The 20048-nt window shown below is 52.0% G+C and overlaps 1 pseudogene; it reads left to right on the forward strand.

Annotated features, from left to right (window-relative positions):
* The first annotated feature begins 4185 nt into the window (after positions 1 to 4185).
* LOC119096641 (sodium/potassium-transporting ATPase subunit beta-like) lies at positions 4186 to 19375 on the forward strand (annotated as a pseudogene).
* The last annotated feature ends 673 nt before the right edge of the window (positions 19376 to 20048 follow it).

Below are 20048 nucleotides of genomic sequence, written 5' to 3' on the forward strand. Positions count from 1 at the left end.
TTTGAATGCTTCAGGACATCAAACAGTACATTTAGAGGGCGATTCAGGCGTAGCTTTCACCTATGCTATTGCTAGATTGATATTAGAATGGATAGACTTTTACAGCACCGCGAAGGTGTGCGAGAACTTGGTGGTAGAACTTTCATTTTTTCACGGAATTTCGGTTTACGATTGCGATTTCACGGAAACTGCAACCCAAACCATCGCTGTCCCTGCTTCCGAGCGCTCTGGGGCACAGGCTCAAACCCTTTGATATGATTTGTTTCACTAACCGTTTTTGCGAAGCATGAACGTTCTCAGGCAAACATGAAATGGCCTTATTTTTTTTTTTTTTTGACTCGTTTCCACCCACTCTATTCAACACTAATGAGACCCCTTATTTCCTTCCGGGCAAGGAACCTCTTGAGTGGATCACTAAGGGGAATATTATTGCTCCTGGTCAGGAGCTGAAGGGCCATTCCGTCTTACCACAGGGTGTGGGACGGAATACATTGTGTGCTCCGGCTGGTATTCTAACAACACAGGGCGGGACTCCCTGGTCGATCCGGAAGCCCTTAAAGGGATGCATCCTATCACATTGTTTCCCCTTCCTGACGCGCTAGGCCCTCTGACCCTCCAAGTTGAACCCAGATCGTGGGACCCCAGACCCTCAATGACGCAACAACATCTCTGCTCGCCGCAGATGGTCCAATGATTGTTACGTGGATTTCAGTTCGGCTTGACGGACCCATGCTGGAATTAGGTTTGCTTGCCCACCGTTTGGTACTGGCGGCCCGGACTGGCACAGGACCCTTCCATTGTCTCAATGTGAATACCCACCAGAAGTTCTCATGTTTCCTTTCATTGTCGAAGGCTTTCGACCAGCGCAGGACGCCCTCTGTCATTCGGAGTGCCGTCCTCGTCCCTGTAGGCTTAATCTTCCCCTGACTGGCTCGAAGCCCCTCGTTGACACAGGATAGCCTGTTGGGCACTGCGGGCCCCTGAATGACACCGGAGCTCTGCATTGTTGCAGGGACCCTGACCAATACAAGTCGCGGGCCCGGCCTTGTCCCTACTTGAGAAGTGGGCCCCCAGAGCACGGACCAGCACGGAGCCGACTGTTCGATGATCGTGAGCTTTGACCGAAATGGGGGAACGCTCTGTTTCAGGGGTCCCCAATCGGTGCAAGAGGCCCTCTAACTGACATTTGAGTTTACGGCCCCACGGATGGGGTCCTTAATGTGACCTACAGTCATTTCTCCGGGCTCTTCAGCCATGCAATCGGACCCCTGATCTTTGGTCTCGGAAAGACCATTCTGCCCCTCTTCGGGTCCCCCCTCAGACACTGCACACCTGGCCGACTAGAGACCACTTGCCGCCACAGGACTCCTGCTAGGTACTGTGACCCCTGGCCAATACAGGAGCTCCTTATTCTCTCAGGGACCCCAAACATTGTAAGTCGCGGGCCCCGGCCTTGTCCTCCCTAGGAAAGGGCTCAGACGGACATGAAGCCGAATGTTTGGGTCCGTGTTGAGGCCCTATATAATAGGGATAGAGGACCCTAATAAGAGGGCCCTAATAGAAGCTCCCTGACTGATATTTCAGGAACGGCACTACGTAGAGGGGGAGGGGGTCCAATTGAGCCCTTAATATTTGGTCCTAGGGACCCTTCGGGCCCCTCTTTGGAACCCTGCAAACACGGCTTCGGACGACTCGTCCACTGGCCGACACATGACCCCCTGTTAGGCACTGTAGACTCCTGACAGACACCCGCATGGTTTCAGTGCACCCAAATAATCCAGATCACAGGCCCGTCCTTGGGCAGTAGGCCCCAGGGCTCAGACTGGAACGTAGTCGAATATTCGGTGTTGGTGATCTCTGGCCTGTGACAGACTAGGGGCCACCAGCCGACACGTGGCCCCCTAGCATCGCGTCATGTGTCGGCCCCCTGTCCCTATTTTGGGGCCCTGGTCGACTCAGGGACCCTAACCATTGTTTCAGGACCCGAGACGTATGGAATGGTGGCTCCGGCCTTGCTCGTGCGTGGGAAATGGGCCCCCAGGGTTCAGACTGACAGGAAGCCAGCTGTTCGGTGTTCGTGGTCTCTGGCCGTTTTAGACAACCATATTGTCTCAGGAGGTCTTCAAACGGTGGGCTGACTAACATTTCAGGTCACACCCCTACGGGCCGCAATTCTTTGCTATCTACAGCCAGTTCTTTGGGCCCTCATACCCTGTAACCGGGCCTTAATTGTCAGTTCTGGTTGGACGCCCAGACCCCTCTTCGGACCTCATCAAACACTGCCCTTGGTCGGCTCGGGAACCCTTGCGAACACAGGATCCTCTGTCAGGTGCTGTGGGCCCCTGACGGACACAGGGACCCCAAGCAGTGTAAATCGTTGGGCCCGGCTTGGTAATTGATTGGGAAATGGGCTCTCAGCGCCATCCCGACACGTAGCCGACTATGGTACTGGTGGCGCCTGACCGACATATTCGCCCATATCGACTTGTGGGTCCCTGATTGGCACAAAGGGCCCTCTGTTATTCGAGGGCCTGTCCCCGAAGGCCGGGGTCCCTGAAGTAAGACTAACCAGCCTTCCATCCCCTTAGACCCTCCTATCGGGTCCTGGATCAACGGACCCGGTGGGCCCTTTTGGCTCTTCGACTGTGCATTTATGGTGGTATCTGAACGACATATAGGCCCTTCCGACTCAGACGACTCCTGCTCAGCAGGCAGCTAGAGTGCCTCCCTCTTGCTGGCATAAGAGTGCATGGCCCTGTGAGCTGAAGCCCAGAATATGACCTCCAACGGACCCTTCGGGTCCCTTGGGTCGTCAAATCGGGTCCTTAATCGTAGGCCTCGAGAAGCCGGAGGATCCCTCGGAACCTAAGGGGAGCCACGTACCCCCCTGCGCCCCTCCCCCCTCTTCTTGCACTGCTGGCCGCGATGATGCTGCCGCGCTGGACGTGTTCGGCGTAGCATTTATTTTTTGCGGTTTGGCCACCAACCGATCAGGGTGCCACAATGTCACCACAGGGAGAGGGTACCACGGGGATCACGGGGACGGGTGCCGCGTGGGGGGGGGGGGGGGGCATGATCTCTCCCTGAGAGTTGACAGGCGCTGTGCAGGAGATATTGACCAGAATCGCTGAAAATTAATTTGGGATCTGAACAGGGTTACCTAGCGCGAAGTGGCCTCGGTAGCTGGCGCGCTCAAAACCCGCAAACATTGTCATTGTGGGTTTCCTATCGAGTTTGACAACATTAAAAAAGTAGTGACGAAATTGATGACGGTTGTCCTGACCCGGTGACGCTCATTTTGGAACGCTGCACAGGAACAAAGTAGGGCGATGGAAAGGGGAAGTTTTCCGCCAATCAAAGCAAGGCTGTGAGACCAGAGCTGTCTGTTTTTGCGCGTGAAATTTTCCATTCGTGTTTGAAGGCGCTTAGTCGTAGGTTAGGTCACTATGTTGCCATTCTATCATACCTCAGCATACTTAATCGTGCTTAATCGATCAATGAAGGCCTCCAGTTGGCTGCGTGAGGGGTGTGCTGGAAGTAGAATGCCTGATAGCGTGCCGTTTTTTTAGTACCATTCCGCCCAAGCGCCACCTATAATCTAGGTGGCTGTGCTGTTGCGGCACATTGCGCAGACCAACCATAAAGCCGTCGCGAATTGCAAGTATATTCCAAGGATTTCTAAGGTCACATCACTGTCATTTGTCTATTAACGTGATTTTTTGTTGTTGAAGATTCAGTGCAAATAAGAAGAATTAAACCAGTCAGATACATTACCAGATTGGCTCAAAACGCATGTACTCTGACTTATGCGTGCTGGACTCGGCCTGTTACTTTCTATGAGTAACACATTTCTGATCATTCATCACATTCCCTCATCCCAATGGCGAAACACCCCGATTGCCTGTCGGGCACGAGTCCTTTCCATTTACCAAACATTCTCTAATTAGAGAAGGGCAAATCTCCCAGTCGGACCTTTTGGTACTCACTTGGTTGTTACCATACATGCCGCATTTTCTATGCTATTTTCATTCAGAACTTACAGGTTTTTTGTGTTTCAATGATCATTTTTAAAAATGTGATTTGGTATTTTAGCAAAACATGCCATGCAGCTAAATATGCCATAAACTTGGCGAAAGGCCCGGGGCTCACGCAAAATTTTCCACAGCGTCGGTGGCCGTGTGGTTGTCATTTTCGCCGGCTGAGAGAGTGGCGCTGCTGTCTGGGGGCGGCGTGTGTGAGTGTGCGGATGGGTACTGGGCTGGGCGTTTTATAACGGTGTGATACATGCTGTAGAGTGGAAAAGAGACAACAGAGTGATATTATATACATATAATGCCGGCGAAGAAATCTGGACCTTCCTTTAGGGAATTTATATGGAACGGTGAAGAGAAGAAGTTCCTTGGCCGGACCGGCACTAGTTGGCGTAAGTGATGAGTTTGGTGCTTTTCTCCGTTTAGTATTGATGCATATCCACCCTGTTGTTACATGTGAGGCTTTTGGTTGTGTCAATTGTTTTCCGGCTGGGAATTAGGGCAGAAGTGGTCAATAAGGCTGGGCAGCCCAAAACTCCAGATCCAGTTCACCATGAGGGATACGCTAGTTAGCACAGAGAAGCACCTAAAATGTCGGTTGCTAGTTGTGATAAAGCCTCATATCCAACTTTGTATGAAACAGTTGCCACTTAATGATAATTGGACACCTATCTGCCAGCTTGATTGTGGTGACTGTGGTAACATTTGCAGTCTATGCAAAATTTCCTGTTTTATATATGAAGTGTTATTCAAACTAAAACATATTATGCTTTGGGTGCCCTGGTCTGATTTCCAGCAGGCTGTCATATTAGTTGTGCTAAATGACATCCTGGGAATTAGATGTGATGTCAAGTATACACATTTGCCATCATCTCTATTGCACAGGATTTGGGCTCAGGAACTTGCTTGTCATGCTATTTTTATTTTAGGGTTGTACACTTGCACAACATTAGTGTTGCATACAACTCTTTCTCCAGCAGGCACCATTGCTTTGGGTGTAAAGAGAACCTTTAGGTAGAATAACTACTGTACAATGGCAATCATTCTCAGTAGAACACAGCATCACCATTGCCATGGTCCAAGTATAAGAAACTGTAGCCAACTGTGTGGTCCTGAGGTGTAATCCAAGATGCGTGTCAACTTTGACATGGGCTGTGGCTCATTCCTCACATTATGCTTAATGTGTGTTGCGTATAGCAGCATCAATTTTTGTGTTCCTGCAAAAAGTCATGTAAAATGTGCTCACAAAATCAACCTGGATTAACAACTATATGCAGTGTGGTGTTTCATGAAGATGTTTTTACTTTTTAATTTTCATAGTTTCCAATTTGGATGGATCCTAATGCACCTCAGCCTTCCAACATGAATGAACTAATGCAAAATAATGTGCACAATGATAACAGTAGATATCCATAAACACTAGTCAGTATGTTGGAGCAAATGGCAGACAAGTGACAGTGGTGAAATTATTTGGCTAAATATAAATTAAAGCTTACTGAAATCCTCACATCTGTAAGTCAAAGTTGGAGCAGGCCACCTTTCAGTTTAGGACCCTTACTGTCCTTGTCTAAAAAATGAATTAGGCTTGATGCTATTTTATGATTGTTTTGAAATTATCATTATCAGACTTTCCATGTGCCAAATGACTTCGGCAGTGATTATCGTGGGCGTATCACGTATAAGCAGGATGTTTCCCTACATTTCCCGTAACGATTTTAAGACGCCGCGGGCAGCGCCATCTATTGAGCGGGAGAACAACCGATGTACGAGGTGCAGTTTGCTGGCTGCCGAAGCCCGCAAATCGGTTGTACACGTCCTGAACGGAACCCAATAGGTGAACTGTACGGCCAATCGATTGGAAATGGTTTGAGAGAGCTCTGCCTCACGAATCTTAAAGCATGGGATTCATTTTCCTGTTCAACAAATGTTTCGTATCGAATACCTCCCGCGTGGCTGATGCTTCAAGGTATCTTAAAAGGAAAGTGGACGCACGAAAGGTGAAAATGGATCGGAAAGACGCGGTAAAAAGTACTAAGCCTGTTTTATTTCTTTTGAAGCATGAAACCCTGAGTTAGTGCTTTGATTAAAATAGTCATAATTTAAGGATAATTAGTTTCGGCAAGATGGCCTGGTAGCAGTGGGTGTGTCCCCGTCGCCTGTAACAGACCCTTTTCTGAGGTCGGTAGTGTGAAAAACGAGACAGTCTCGGAATGAAAATGTATTAACGATCTGAAAGGTCACTCACACCGGGTGAAAGTGGGAGCCATGCGCTCCGACAAGATCATGTCGGTTACTTCAATAACGACAGACGGTAACAGTATATATGTTTAGGTTATAAATGGTGGTAGTAAAATTTACGGCGATCACAGGCATAATCAGATGATGTGGCAGTTTCGCACAGATGAACCGATGCCGTGCGTCCCGTCCCACCACTGCAGATACTGCCTGTGCGACAAGCTGTATTCCTCCCTCTACCTCCTGTGCGGGAGCTGGGTACGGGATTTCGCGTGACGCGCAGCAGCAGCGCTGTGACACTCAGTGACGCAGACAGTGGCGGCGTCGGAGCGGACGTGGGGCAACTAGTGCGGCCGCGCCTCGATACATTCCTGATCTCGGTATCGAACAATCGTGGCTTCTGGATTGATCTCCCGGGCAGGATCAGGGAGCGCAGCCCGACGAATGGCTTCCGCGCGAGCCCATTGGCCATCCAGCTGGATGACTGGTGTGACCATGCGTTGGGTCTGGAAGCCCCATCTCCGGTGTAGCCGCACACATGGAGTGCGTTTTGGAGGTGTTCGTACGACACTGTTGACACTTAGTCTGGTACCAAACTGGAGCGCGTGTAGTGTGAGTCACTGCGCGCCTTTGCAGTTTATCATTGAGTATGTGACACCTGCGGGGGTGCCGGTAGTGTAGTGGTTAACGCGTCTGGGAAACCAGAGGTACGGGGTTCGATTCCCCGCGGTGCCCGCCCTTCCTACCCGGGTGAGAGGCAGGCGACGCCATATAGCCTCATTAGCTGAGTGCGTCATAAAGGCCCAATGACGTGACATGACGCATATGTGACATCTGTATTGTAGGAAAGGCTGAAGCAACATATTCCACACGCAGAGGTACTGAAAGACTTAGCTCCGTCAAACCAACGTGTAGCCCGGTCAGCTATCGAGCTGAATTGCTGCTGGCCTCATTGAGAAGTCATTCTTCTGGTCATGCTCGCTGGTCCTGCCGAGGAGATTCGTCAGGAAGCGGTGGTTGGGGACGTTCGATGCGCTGCTCAGGACTGTGAAGGGTGCGGCCGTACCAGTTGCCCAACGTCAGCTGGCACGCCACCAGCTACACTGATTGTATCGACTGGTCGAAATACATTATGGCAGAGCCGCCACTCAGTTCCCCACCGAGCGTCACAGAGCTGCTCACTGCGGGTCACGCATCACCCCGTACTCGACGCGATCGATCGCGATACCCAGTGCACACACAGGCGATCGATCGAGGATTACAACTCGTCACACAGGCAGCATCCGTAGCGGTGGGACGGGATGCATGTGAGGGGCTTATACGCGCAAAACTGACACATCAGCTGAGAATGCCTGTGGTTGCCTTTAACTCTGCCGATAATTATTGCCGCTATACACCCATCCGTGTATATATATATATATATATATATATATATATATATATATATATATATATATATCACATACTATTTTTATTCCGTTCGTGGTTAACGACGTTACCGGTGTTGTCTTGCCGGAATGGCATGTTTGCTACCTTAAATCCATGTGTAAGTGACCTTATGGGCTATTATATGTCGACATGTGCCGACTGTTTCATTTTCCACACTACCGTGTATTTAGTTTGGATGTGATGAGAACCATTTCAGTCAGCAGTAGCCACTTAGGGGTTATGAGGGTGACGGAGAGGTGTGAGTGTTGCGGCCATAACGCTGTCATCGCGGGAGGCCTCCGCCAACAAGCCTGCCCCGCGCGGGGACCCCCATTGGGGTTTGTGCGCACGCTCCAGCGGGGCACCGTCACACTCGAACCGTCACGCCAGGTCGAGGCTGAGTTGTGCAGTTCGCTCGGAGAGCTGCGGACTCGTGGGGGCGCAGGATGAAGCGGTGGGTAATGACGAGAGGGGCGGATTAGGACGGCCGTGTTTAGAAAGGGGTCATTTGCAGGTGACGGACACGCTGTGGCAGCCGCACTGGCTCGCGAGACCATCCGTTCTTTTATGACCGGCGCTTTTGTTTTAGAAGAAAAGACTCGGCCTTTTTAGCACGTCCTTAATATCCATGTACGTGACTGCAGCAATGCGTCTTTGTGCATCCAGTTTTCCTTCTCAGGATCACCTGGAATATGTGTCGGGCAGTACTGATTTGGTATTTTGAAGGGGCAGATCAAGCCGACGCTATAAGGTGGAGGGACGGACCTCCCCCAACCTCTTCCAACCGATTATCCGCGAAGTCAACATGCTGGCGCGCATGTAACCGATCTGCTGTCTTCAGCAACCCGTTTGTTTATTGGTGTTTCAGGGTGCGCCAGCTGCAGTGGTCATGTTGCGCCCATCCAGCAACCCGGAAACCTGCGCTTGGTGGTTAGGCTGCTCTTTCGCCCACTATGTGACACTGTGAGCGAGTATTTGAGAATCCGCGCGTGAAGTGGAGAGAAACGGCCTGATTGTACATGATAAAGCCACACATTGCTTCCGTGATGAAACAGTACAGCGAGCCTAGAAATGACGCACTTAAAACATTAAAAGCGCCTCGTGATGATGGACTTCAGATTTAGATCACTGAATAGCGCAAAGGGCCCACAAAAGGTCATTGACTACCTCCATAAATTGCAAAAAGCCTCCCATCGCATGACGTGGCCTTATCAGAACCGTTTTTATGGCGACCCGCCCTAATGATATCACACAGTCTATCGATACCAAAGGTTGCAATTATGTGTGATGGGTGTCGAGATCTGGCAACGTTTAGATTTGGTTATAAGTTTCCTGGTTTCATGAAGCAAGGGTTGATGTTAATAACAGGAAAAGCAATGGGAGCCCAAAACGTTAAATCTGCGTGCCCAATGAAATATAAGAAATAGTGCAGGATGTCTGCAAGCTAAGATCTGATGGGCTGAGACTATTTTTTAATGTTGTCACGGTTCCCTGAAGACTAGCCTCTGCCTCCAAGATCATCCCTGTAACCTTTCAAGGTCGTTTGTTGCAGGATTATCTGACCAACGATCTTATAACAAAACGCGTTGATCATATTTTCAAGCAGCCTCGTGGTTTGTCAAAAAGCGGCAGGTGACGGGACGCCTGTGCACGACACGACCGCCGCTGTTGCCGGCAAAGCCCCGAATATTTGGCGGGAAGTTGGTGGCGCCCTGAACACAAACCCTGCTGGCACTACTCAAAAATGATCGCACCGTGCGCCACAATCGTGTGCGGCGACACGCTGCCCACAATCTCTGTAAACTAGGAGAGGGACCCGTCTGCCTTGTCTCTGACTAACATTATCAGGTTCAGCGACACTCTCGATTATAATTCAGGCTACCATGGATTCGTATCCTCTCATAAAGGGGCAAGTCTGCTTACATCTACATTCTCTTCTGCTTACGCGGGGCGTTCGGCTGCTTGCGTCACTTGTGGCACCTCTTGCGCCTGCTGAACTTGCGCGATTGTGGAGGAGCGGCGCAGGGAAGATGCCGCACCACTTCTCTATCCTGCTGGTGTGTGGTTCCTCACTCCGGCCGTCGTTTTTGGTCGTGGTAGCGGGCGACAGCCCTATAGGCACAGGCATTCTTTTTTTTGTGGTGGGGATCCTGGAGATCAGAACCAGTAACCCCGGAGACGGAAAGTTAATATCCTCGGCTCACTTTAATGGTTTCCTGGAGATGAAATTAGCTCATATGGCAACGCAGTGCTTTCCCGGAGGGCGTCCCGATTCATTGATACAGGGCTGCGACCAGATCAGGTCAGCTGGCGGAGACCGTCTATTGGGCTGGTGGTGGTGCGGCGACACGCTGCCCTGATGAGGTCGGCGGTGCTCAGATGCGCAGCCAGGATTGCCGACAGGGAGGATGCCGGAATTTTTTATACGGCGGCTGGAATTTTTAGGACCGAGTCCTGGCTCATTTGGTTTGTATTCTGCTCACCTGAGAACTGCCAGACTACAAACGACACAAAAGTGGATAGGTACAGTGCCGAATGTATCAGTGGTTTGGTAATGCTGGTTTAGTCCAGTGTCTTACACGGTTGTCTCAGTTGCCTACCGGATATGCCCGCTTGGTTATGTGCTTGCTTTGTCATGACTAAATTCGTGTCGGGCGCGGCACTTCGCTGCTCGGCGTATTAAATTATATCCAGGCGAAATCATGTTTTTTCACCAGATTGCGGAGTGATATTCAAAGGTGTTGGTGGAAAACAACCGCGTTCTGTCCTGATGAAGGGGGGGGGGACAAAGCTTCACGCTTCTCCCCTTCCTGGATGCGCCTCTGGTAGACCCCTCCGTGCCTAATGCGGCCGCGAACCTGTGCTGGGTCGGAGAGATACTGAGTGATGATGTTAATCGGAACCTAAAACTTTGGTAATCCGAAAACGAATTCGTGCCGTCTTTGTCCTTGGCCAGTCAAAGCGAAGCCGTTCCCACGTGTTGAATGCAACCTGAGGTTTTAATTTACAAATTCCAAGCGGAAACTTTGTTCTACGGCTTACGAAGCCTTCGACGTATCAAGGGAATCAATATTGAGTGCATTAGGCACGGCATAGGTTTAATTCAGATAGAGTAAGCCCACAGGTTTGAGAAGCAAGGACGCTTGGAAAGCGAGGAGCACATCCACTTAGAAAAGCAATGGAATATTGAAATTTCGCATGAGAAAATTGCACTATGAAAGCAAATCAAATACACACACGCTCACTTGAAGGATTTTTCACAAACGTCAGTTACATGCACAATTGATTAGTGAAATATGTTATGCACAAAAATGTAAATACAATAGCAATAAAAAACAATCCTGGAAAAAGGCAGTCCGGTGTATGATCAGTTGAACGTTAATACTGTCCTGAGCTAACTCAACCTGGGGTGTATTTGCGGAGGGATTTCAAGCTAACGGGTACATTGTTGATCAAGTCGGACGCATCTGATCTAGCAATATATGAAAAGTACAAAAAGCTTGCATGCTCACATCAGCAATGTAGACCGGAAGTTATGCTGTTTGTAAAGCATAATACACATTTACTCCATCCGTCGTCGTTCCTGGATGCGCAAGTTCACTTGTGTGTAATTGATTCTGTTGCATCATTTCAGTGACCGAAAAAGATTCTGTGCGTTCGGCAAATATTCTTACGCTACGTCACATATATTCTTCGTCGCCCTGGCTGCTGCGAACACCCCACTAGTAATGCGCCTGTTTGAAGGACATTTCACATAATTCACAATGTATGTTTGTACAGATTGCTAGGTCCACATCTCAGATGTGGCATTGCAGTTCGCACCCCTGAATGTTGATATGATTAGTGACCAATCATGCAAGACTTAACCTTTGCGTGAGTGTTACTTAGCACATACATAGGTGCAAGGTTTCGCGGGGGTATAAAGAGCAAAGTAAGCGGTTGATACCATCTACTCACACATTTACCTAAATGAAAAGATTCAGTCAGCATGCATTGGTCAACGTTATCAACAGTGTATCAACGTTCAGTGCAAATTACAACCGACAGCCTCGGTAACCGGTGCTAAAAACAGTACGGGGTTTGCACGCTATATAAATGCAGCGGTTCGGGAAGACGGCACTGAAAACACCAATGCTACAGTTGCGCTGTTCGTAGTGATTCACGACGTTACAGATTTCATTATGGCGCTATGAAGAGTTGTATGCTTCATCTGCACGCCCAAATGAGAAAGATTTGTGGATAAAACAATAGCAAACATGTAGAAAATCGGTAAATTTTGAGCTTGGTACGAAGTCCATAAATTTTTGAACAAACAAACTGAGGAGCTTCAAACGGACTTCCGATGGATCAACTTTTCGGAACGTGTCTGTCAGTCTGACGCCGCTGGTGGGGACCCCCGCGCAGGGCTCCGCCAGCCCCAGCCGGGCAGGGGGAGGGGGGGGGGGGAGCAGACCCGTCAGTATTGGTGCTGCAGGCGCGGCCGTTCTGGTTGTGTATGCGACTCAGGGTGTCGAACGGGGTCCGGTGTACCTCTGGGGTGACACATGTGCTAACGTTATTACGCGATTATGGCTGGACCATCGCGTGTTTTTCAATGGCTGCTTTCATTGGGCTATCGAAATGACAGCTGAAAAAGAAAAAAAACGAGTTATGTCGTGCCATTTGTCACCCCACGATTCAATGTCTGTTCTCGCTGGTACAATTTTTCCTCGGGACATTGGCTGCTATTCCTCGAACACGGCGAAATGCATGCGTCGTTTAACTGGGGCCGAAATGTCTTGCAGTGTAAATGTCAAAGTTCACCTGATCCGCAGCCAATAAACGGGGACTCTGGCTTGGCTGGCGCGGATCGACCGCGTTGAGAAGTCGTGAGCGAGGCCAAAACAGCGCGGCCGCGCGCGGGGCGGCGCCGCCGACTGTCGCTGCGTAGTCCTGGCGGTGGCGGACCGAGGTTGTCCCAGGGGCACCCCCCCTACCCCTCCCCCTGGCTGCCGCCCACTCGTCTTGGTGCAGCTCGGCAGCGTCGGAGTGTGGCCCACTTCCTGTGAAACTGATACTGGTGTGTGTGCCGCGCGGGGCCGATCCTGCCGCTTTTCAATCGTGGGAGCCCTGGTGGCTGGGCGACACTGGCGTCGCATGTGGCGCTGCGTCAGGACATTGTGCTTTGATCTAGCCTTAGGTGGGATGTATTGCAAAATGGTGTCTGATTGCCGCATTAGTCCGCAGAAAAGCAACGTGTTTTCCACGGGCCATTTGCTTTTGGGGAGGTGACAGCTGGTCGGCACCGTATGAATTGTTCCATAGGTTGGCGCCGTATGGATTGTTGACTCTTCTTTGCAAAATGTTCCGCCAGGGAATTTTTCCTGCAACGTTGCAGCATCAGAGTGCTACAACTCACTTTTGCCCCTGCTTTTCGATGGGGCGGAAAACGTAAAATTCACTGATTGCTTTAAAACTGGAGCCCAATGCTCAAAACCTGGTGCAGATCTCCACGACCCGCTGTGTCCGTGATAGCGAGACAAGCGGACTCCTCGGATGCACGAGGAAACGGACAATCGTATAAGTTGAAGTGCAGGTCTATTGTGCGTAAGCCATGTACCTACCCGTTCTGTGGTCGCTGTTAGATATTCATGTCAGACATCAGTAAGCAAGACATGTGAGAAGGAAACGGACTGCACAATATGGATGAATGTGCCGGCTAGAGCTCACCGGCTTGTTTCAAAATTGTCCGACGCACAGGTGCGCCAGGAATGGGCCGGAAAGTAACCATTGCCATCTTTTCTGAAACCGATCTCGAACACCGGATGCTTCGGACTAAACCGATGTTGTGCGGCTGCGCGCAGAGCTGAGACTGGAATTCATGATGATGCATGAAATAGTAACCAAAAGTCTTATGGTATATAAAAGTAGTGCCAAAATGGGACAACCTCAAAAGGAGTGTCCCACATTTGGGGCATATTTCAAAAAAGACTAGTGAAACCTCAGTACTAGTTACCGTCTAATACAAGCACTGTCTGCACCGTCAAGACAAGATAAGGATATCAATTTTAATTATTTTTGAGTTAAATTATGCTTTCAACGCTTTGTTGTGGCACTACGCTTCTTCCCCGCGGTCGCAACCACCGTCGTCAAGGCATTCACCGCTCGCACCTTCAGTGGTGCGAATGAAAAAACGTTTTTGATTGACCCAGCGGGCAAGACTCTGTTATCGAGGAGCTTATAGCTTGAAATTGGAACCAGTGTGTCACATAAATTATGTGATACACCCACTTCCAAAACCGAAGTGCGCCTCTAAAAGAACCACTATAGTCAACGCCGCTGGGGAGAAATCAAAGCCATAGTAAACCGTGTCGTTGAATCCGCGGGATTATGGCGTCTTGTCAGCGTATCTTGTTATTTCGGCAGTGTTTCCAGCTTTCGTCGCATTTATCACACGAACATTTTGACATATTGTTGTGTTGTAAACATTACAGAACACACACGTCAGATTAAGGAAGGCCAATGAAATGTTACTTTCATACTGGTGGGCAGGGAGTCGAATGACATTTTTCCCGCAGTGTCAGCTACTTTCAGTCGAAATTCTGAGCTACTGAGAAGGATTTAGAGAAAACTGGTCTACTGATCAAATCATACGTATCTGATGTAACAGTACACGAAAAGCGCTAAAAAGTGGGATGCTCCCTCTGGAGTATTTCACCTTGTTTGCGCTTTTTCACAGCATAATTTGGACTGGAAAATCATTAAAGGAAATGTTTCACATTTGAAGATATTGAAGCGAGCACTAGATGTGATGAAACAAACTAACGTACAACCATTGGTGCACTTCTTAAGTGGAAAAGACCGTTTTAGACAGCTCAATTCTGTTTAGTTAATATGCTCCTCGTTGCGTCATGGTTTGATTGTCATCGTACATTGCACAACATTAATTGAGAGCCAGTTGACAGCTGTTATATCTATACATCGCCCTCACCAACGCCAGATATGAACGTCTGGACAATTATATTCTTATTGACCTTGATGGCTGTATGGTTATGGAATGACGGGATTTAAATGACGTTATTATGACGTTATGAATGTCGAGATAACTTTGAAATACTCTCCCCGATAAAGCTTTCCCTATTTGTCGGACATGCGGCTCAGAAACTAGAGGGGCTTAGGTCTTAGGAAGGACAGGGTTGTGAACAGCACTGAAAGGTCTTCAAGATGGCTATTTCAGCTCAAAACTCCATATAAATGTGGAACACTCCCTTAAAATTGACATCTTTGTTATGTATTGACGGTGCTGCAGTGCCACTACCCAGGGTTGTTATCGGACGTAATTAGTCTTGAGGTTTCATTAGAGTATGCTTTTTAAATATCCCCCAAAGTATGACACTCCCATTAATGGCTTCCGTAATGCTTTTTTCTCCGAAGAAGCCGTAAAGGTGAAACACTTAAAGCGCTATGCTCCTGCTCTTGACCCTGTTCTGATAGACCATGTGACTTCTAGTCATTGTTCTTTGCATAGTAGAAACGGGTATAGATTGAACCATGAAAGCTGCTTGAACAGTGAAGTGCTATTCGGTGTGACGTCCGCCCAAACTAAAGTTTTTTTGCAGCGCTTTGGTCACAGTTTTCAAAACCGCAACTCAATGCAAATTTAGCCATGTTACCGGAATGACAACGCATGGGCAGAACCATGGGGTCAGCCCATTTTTAATCCGTCTTATGCGCGCATTAGCGCGAGTGCCTCTTCAGTCAATTTCCTTTCATGAGAGGATGGTGTCCAACACTTTGGTAAAACCCTTCGGTATGGGTTGCCAAGGACGGACTCCATTAATTGATTTTGGCATCACCTCCATTATAACAATCGATAGCCTTCACGGCCGTCGTCGCCTTGCTCGTTTCACGCCGCACAGAGTGTCTTACCGGTAAGATGCACTCTGTGATGCTACTGTGCAATTCTGTTAGGTGCCCAGCGCGTGGATGTGTTTAACCGGGGATGTTTGTGTGTTTCAGTTAAGATTGGGGTATTCTATGTTATATTCTACACGTGCCTCATAGCCTTCTGGTCGGCTTGCCTGGTCATCTTCCTGCAGACCATCAACTACAGGGAACCTCGATGGACCACGGATACGGGGAGCATCATCGGAGGCAACCCGGGTAATTTGTCCCTCTGGATATCTCTATGGAGAAGTATCATTGTGATCTTCAGATTTTATGTAAAAGATAGTACTTTCAGCTCGCACTGAACATCGTGTTGGGGAAAAATTACGAATGTGTCGCAGATGGGGCTGTGGGGTCTAAAACAAATGAGATATGTCGCAAATCTTTTGGCGCTATTTTTCGTAACCACAGAAAGTCTGTCATATAAAATGCTCGCGATATGGGATCTTGTGAGATCGACTCGGTTTTTGTGCTGGAAATTTCCCCACTCGCGATTCCGAGGTGTTGCGTTACAGGCCAGTCTTTTTGTACGTCCAAGGTCGCCGCAGTTCCTTCATATGGTTCTAGCTGCGCGATACTGGAAAGCTACCGGCCCATCCGTTGACGCCGCACCAGGAAAGCTCACGCCCTGGTATGTGGTCAGCGCGAAGTGGTCGTTTCCGGCGCTCACGTGCGTGTGTGTGACGGTTGGTGTGGCGCGCAGGTCTGGGCTATCGGCCCGGACCGCCGAATAACTCCATCGACAGCACCCTCATCACGTTCAACGACGGACCCGGCGAGAACTGGGGGCACTGGGTACAAGAACTCGCCAACATCACGCAGGGTAAGTGCTGGTCGAATACGTGACCTTGCTGAGAAGAAGGCGTAGGTAGCTTTTTGCTGGATTGTGACGGTGAATGCAGGACCGCAGCCTATTATTGTGGCCATTTCCATGCGAGCGTTATGGTCTTTTGAATCTGGGGATTGTCGCCGGTCGCCGATGTTTCGATAAAATATTCGTCGACTATTGTTGGTGGACTCAGGTCAAAGGCTTTGAAATTCCGGTACCATTCGTTTGCTGTATCTGAAATTTAAATTTTACCCATTACACTAAGTCAGTGGCATTTGACCATATTTTGCTTCGCTGACGAGAAATCGCCATCGACTTGGACAGGAAGCGTTTAATACGCAGATGTTGCACTTGACACTCGTACTCTTCGTCCCTACGATTAGTTGCCGCCTCATCCAACGCTGCCTTCTCGCGACTGCCCGACTGTGCACCACCAAACTAACGGGCGTCGTTTGCCTCTTATCAGCCTACGCGCAAGTCAAGCCCGAGGACAAAAAGCGCATGCAGACGTGCGCCTACGGCGACAAGGCAGGCAAGGACCAGTTCTGCGGGTTCGAAGTGTCATCGCTGGGCGACCGGTGCACGGAGGCGCGCAAATTCGGCTATGAGGCCGGCAAGCCTTGCATCATCGTCAAGCTGAACAACATCTACGGCTGGGTGCCCGAGGTGTACCCGACAGTCAACGATTTGCCCAGCAAGATGCCCAAGCCCGTCAGAGATCAGATCGCCAGGGACTTCGCCGATCCGGTTTCCAAAAATGTGAGGCACGCCGGGTCAGCCAGCGTCTGTGTGGGTGTGGGTGTGGGTGTGGGTGTGCACGCCGTGGCTCCTAACGCGCCAGCGGAGAGGCGGTGGGTCGCGGCCTGTACGAGTGGCCTGCTGCCGCCGGCAGTCAGTGCCCGAACCGGAGCGTGGTTCGGGCACTGACGTCCCTGTGCGTCCCTGAGCTGGACTGACGCCCCGTCCCCCGCCCCCCGTCTGCAGATCACCAAACAGAACGTGTGGATCACGTGTGAGGGCGAGAACCCCAACGACTTCGAGAACATAGGCGACGTCGGTCTACTACCCGCACCCGGGCATGCCGGCCTACTACTACCCCTTCAGAAACGTGGAGGGTTACCGCAGCCCGCTGGTCGCCGTCGAGTTCGCCAACGTTCGCAGTGAGTGTGGCGCGCGGGCATCTGATGGGGAATGTGGCTCGGGCGGCTGTCTGTGGCGGGGAGTACGGCTCAGACAGCTGCCTAGGACGGGGAATGCGGCCCGGATAGCTGCCTATGGCGGGGAGTGTGGCCCGGGCGGCTGTCTGTGGCGGGGAGTACGGCTCAGACAGCTGCCTAGGACGGGGAATGCGACCCGGATAGCTGCCTATGGCGGGGAGTGTGGCCCGGGCGGCTGCCTATGGCGGGGAGTTTAGCTCGGGTAGCTGCCTATGGCGGGGAGTGTGGCTTGGACAGCTGCGTTTGGCGGGAAGTGCGGCTCCGGCAGTCGTGATCGGTACCAGGTTCGACGTTTGTCGTATGTTTAAAGCGTTGATTTCAGCGCGGCTGGATTGACCAGGTCGGGGTGTGATTCGGACCCGTGAGAACAACGTTAAAACGCCAGGGCAGACTTCGTGCAGCGATGCGGAACGTGGGTGTGTAAGCCTGTTGAACACTGGAAGCGGTCGTGGGCTGCCAGTGGCTATTCCGGCGGTGTTGGGCGTGATCCTGCCAGCTCCCCTGGCTGGTGAGCTGGCCGCCGCGCCGGCGGGCCGCGTGCGTCAGCCGGCGCGGGCAGCCGGTGCGCGCCAGCCGTCACATCGGCGTGACTGGCTGGCGCGCGCGGCGCTCGGCGGCGGCGCGGACCGTGTCACCGGGCGCCGGCGCGCGCTCTCGGCCGCCTGTCGCCGCCGACGGCCGTGACGACCTTGGCGTGGGCCGCCGCTGCCGAGCCCCGGGTCGCAGGTGTAACGCGCCCTCGCCCATCTCCCCGCAGAGGGCGTGCTCGTCAACATCGAGTGCAAGGCCTGGGCCAAGAACATCGTCCACGACCGGAAGGAGCGGCGCGGCTCGATGCATATCGAGCTGATGGTCGACTAAGAGCGGCCGGGCCCGGCCGGCCCGTAGTTTTCCGTTAGTGTGCGCATGCGGCGAGCGAGAGTGGCCCGGTGGTGGGTGACGGGGGTGCGGCGCGCGCGCGCCGCGGACCGCTGGCCTCTGGCCGGACGCGGCCGCGAGCGCGCCGGCCTGTGAGGGTGCGCGTGCGCGGTGGCCAGTGTGCACGTGTGTGCGGGGCGGCCCGCCCCGGCGGCGCCTCTCAGGCGCAGCTGAGCGCGCGGGCAGCTGTGGAATCTCGGCGCGGTGCGGGGCGCCGTCGGCCGACGGCTGGCGGCCGCTCGAACGAGAGCTTGCAGGTCCCTGTAATGCCAACCCTCGGTTTTAGTCCTAGACGAGATGTTTTAATTTTGCGTTTTGTTTTGTATTAATTATTGTGTTCTAGGCCTGTTCTTGCCCTCTTGGTATTTGAAGGCCTTCCAAATTTGGTTTGCTCAATTCGCTCGCGGCCATATTTTACATAGTACTCATCCGGTGTGCAGCAATCCGGCAGTCCCCGCTATGCAGAGGTGAGGATGCAGTCGTAGGGTACTTGTTATATACACCATCGTAAGTCACGTTCATGTTTGAAGCGGTGCTTGTGCGAGCTCGGACCTGCTTGTCTGATGGCGCAGCTGGGTGTGGCCCCGTTGTTGGACATATGATTAGCCGAGTTCTTGTTGCCGAGTCGCTGTCAAATTGTAGATACACCTTTTCCAGTGTCATTGGGGCCGTGCGCAGGTTTGGCGTCACGTCTTGGGCCTCGTGTCTTGTCCGTTTTAATCGTTGGCTGTCATCACATATGGTGCATTACGGGAGCGGCGCTCCGTTAGATTAATAAATTTCCACAGTAGCGGGGCGTTTGGCTCCAGCCGGCCGGCCGGTCGGCCGGCCGGAGGACAGCGGCCGGCCTGGCGAATGTGATCGATGTCAGGCCTCGGCTTCCCGGCGCACATGGCCCGGGCGAACAAATAAATAGCGCCGCCCGCCGCCGACGGGGCCGACTCTGGTCCTCGGGCCATCGCCCCAGCGGCAGCGGCCGGCCGACAGCCGGCGGCAGCGCCGCGGCCGGGGCCAGCCGGGTCGGGCGGTCCGCCGGCGACAGGGCGGGGCCGTGTGACGTCACCGCCGCCCGGCCGGCGCGGTCGATACCGGCAGCCGACGCCAGCTAAAAATACCGCGCCGCCGCACCGCCAACCGTTAAATTTAAGTTTGGCCGCACCACCAGTCGGCTTTTTGCCGGTCGCGGCCAGTTCAATACATGCGCGTGTTGGTCGGGCGGCGCGGTGTGCGTGCGGGCCGCAGCGGGCTGGGCCGACCGGCGCCGGGCGCGGCGCCGCCGCCGCCGCCGCTGCCGCCTGCGCCGGCCTCCGCCGCCGACTGATGACGTCACACAGCCGCCATCGGCGGCGCGGGTAAACAGTGCGCGCGCGGCGGGCGGCGGCCGGCCAGCAGCCGCCGTCGGCGGGGCCTCTCGCGGCCGAGGGGCGCCATCCGAGACGGCGACAGGGCGGCGTTCAACGACCG

Source organism: Pollicipes pollicipes, unplaced genomic scaffold, assembly GCF_011947565.3.
Source record: "Pollicipes pollicipes isolate AB1234 unplaced genomic scaffold, Ppol_2.1 Scaffold_4295;HRSCAF=5057_pilon_pilon_pilon, whole genome shotgun sequence".
NCBI classification, from domain to species: Eukaryota; Metazoa; Arthropoda; class Thecostraca; order Pollicipedomorpha; family Pollicipedidae; genus Pollicipes; species Pollicipes pollicipes.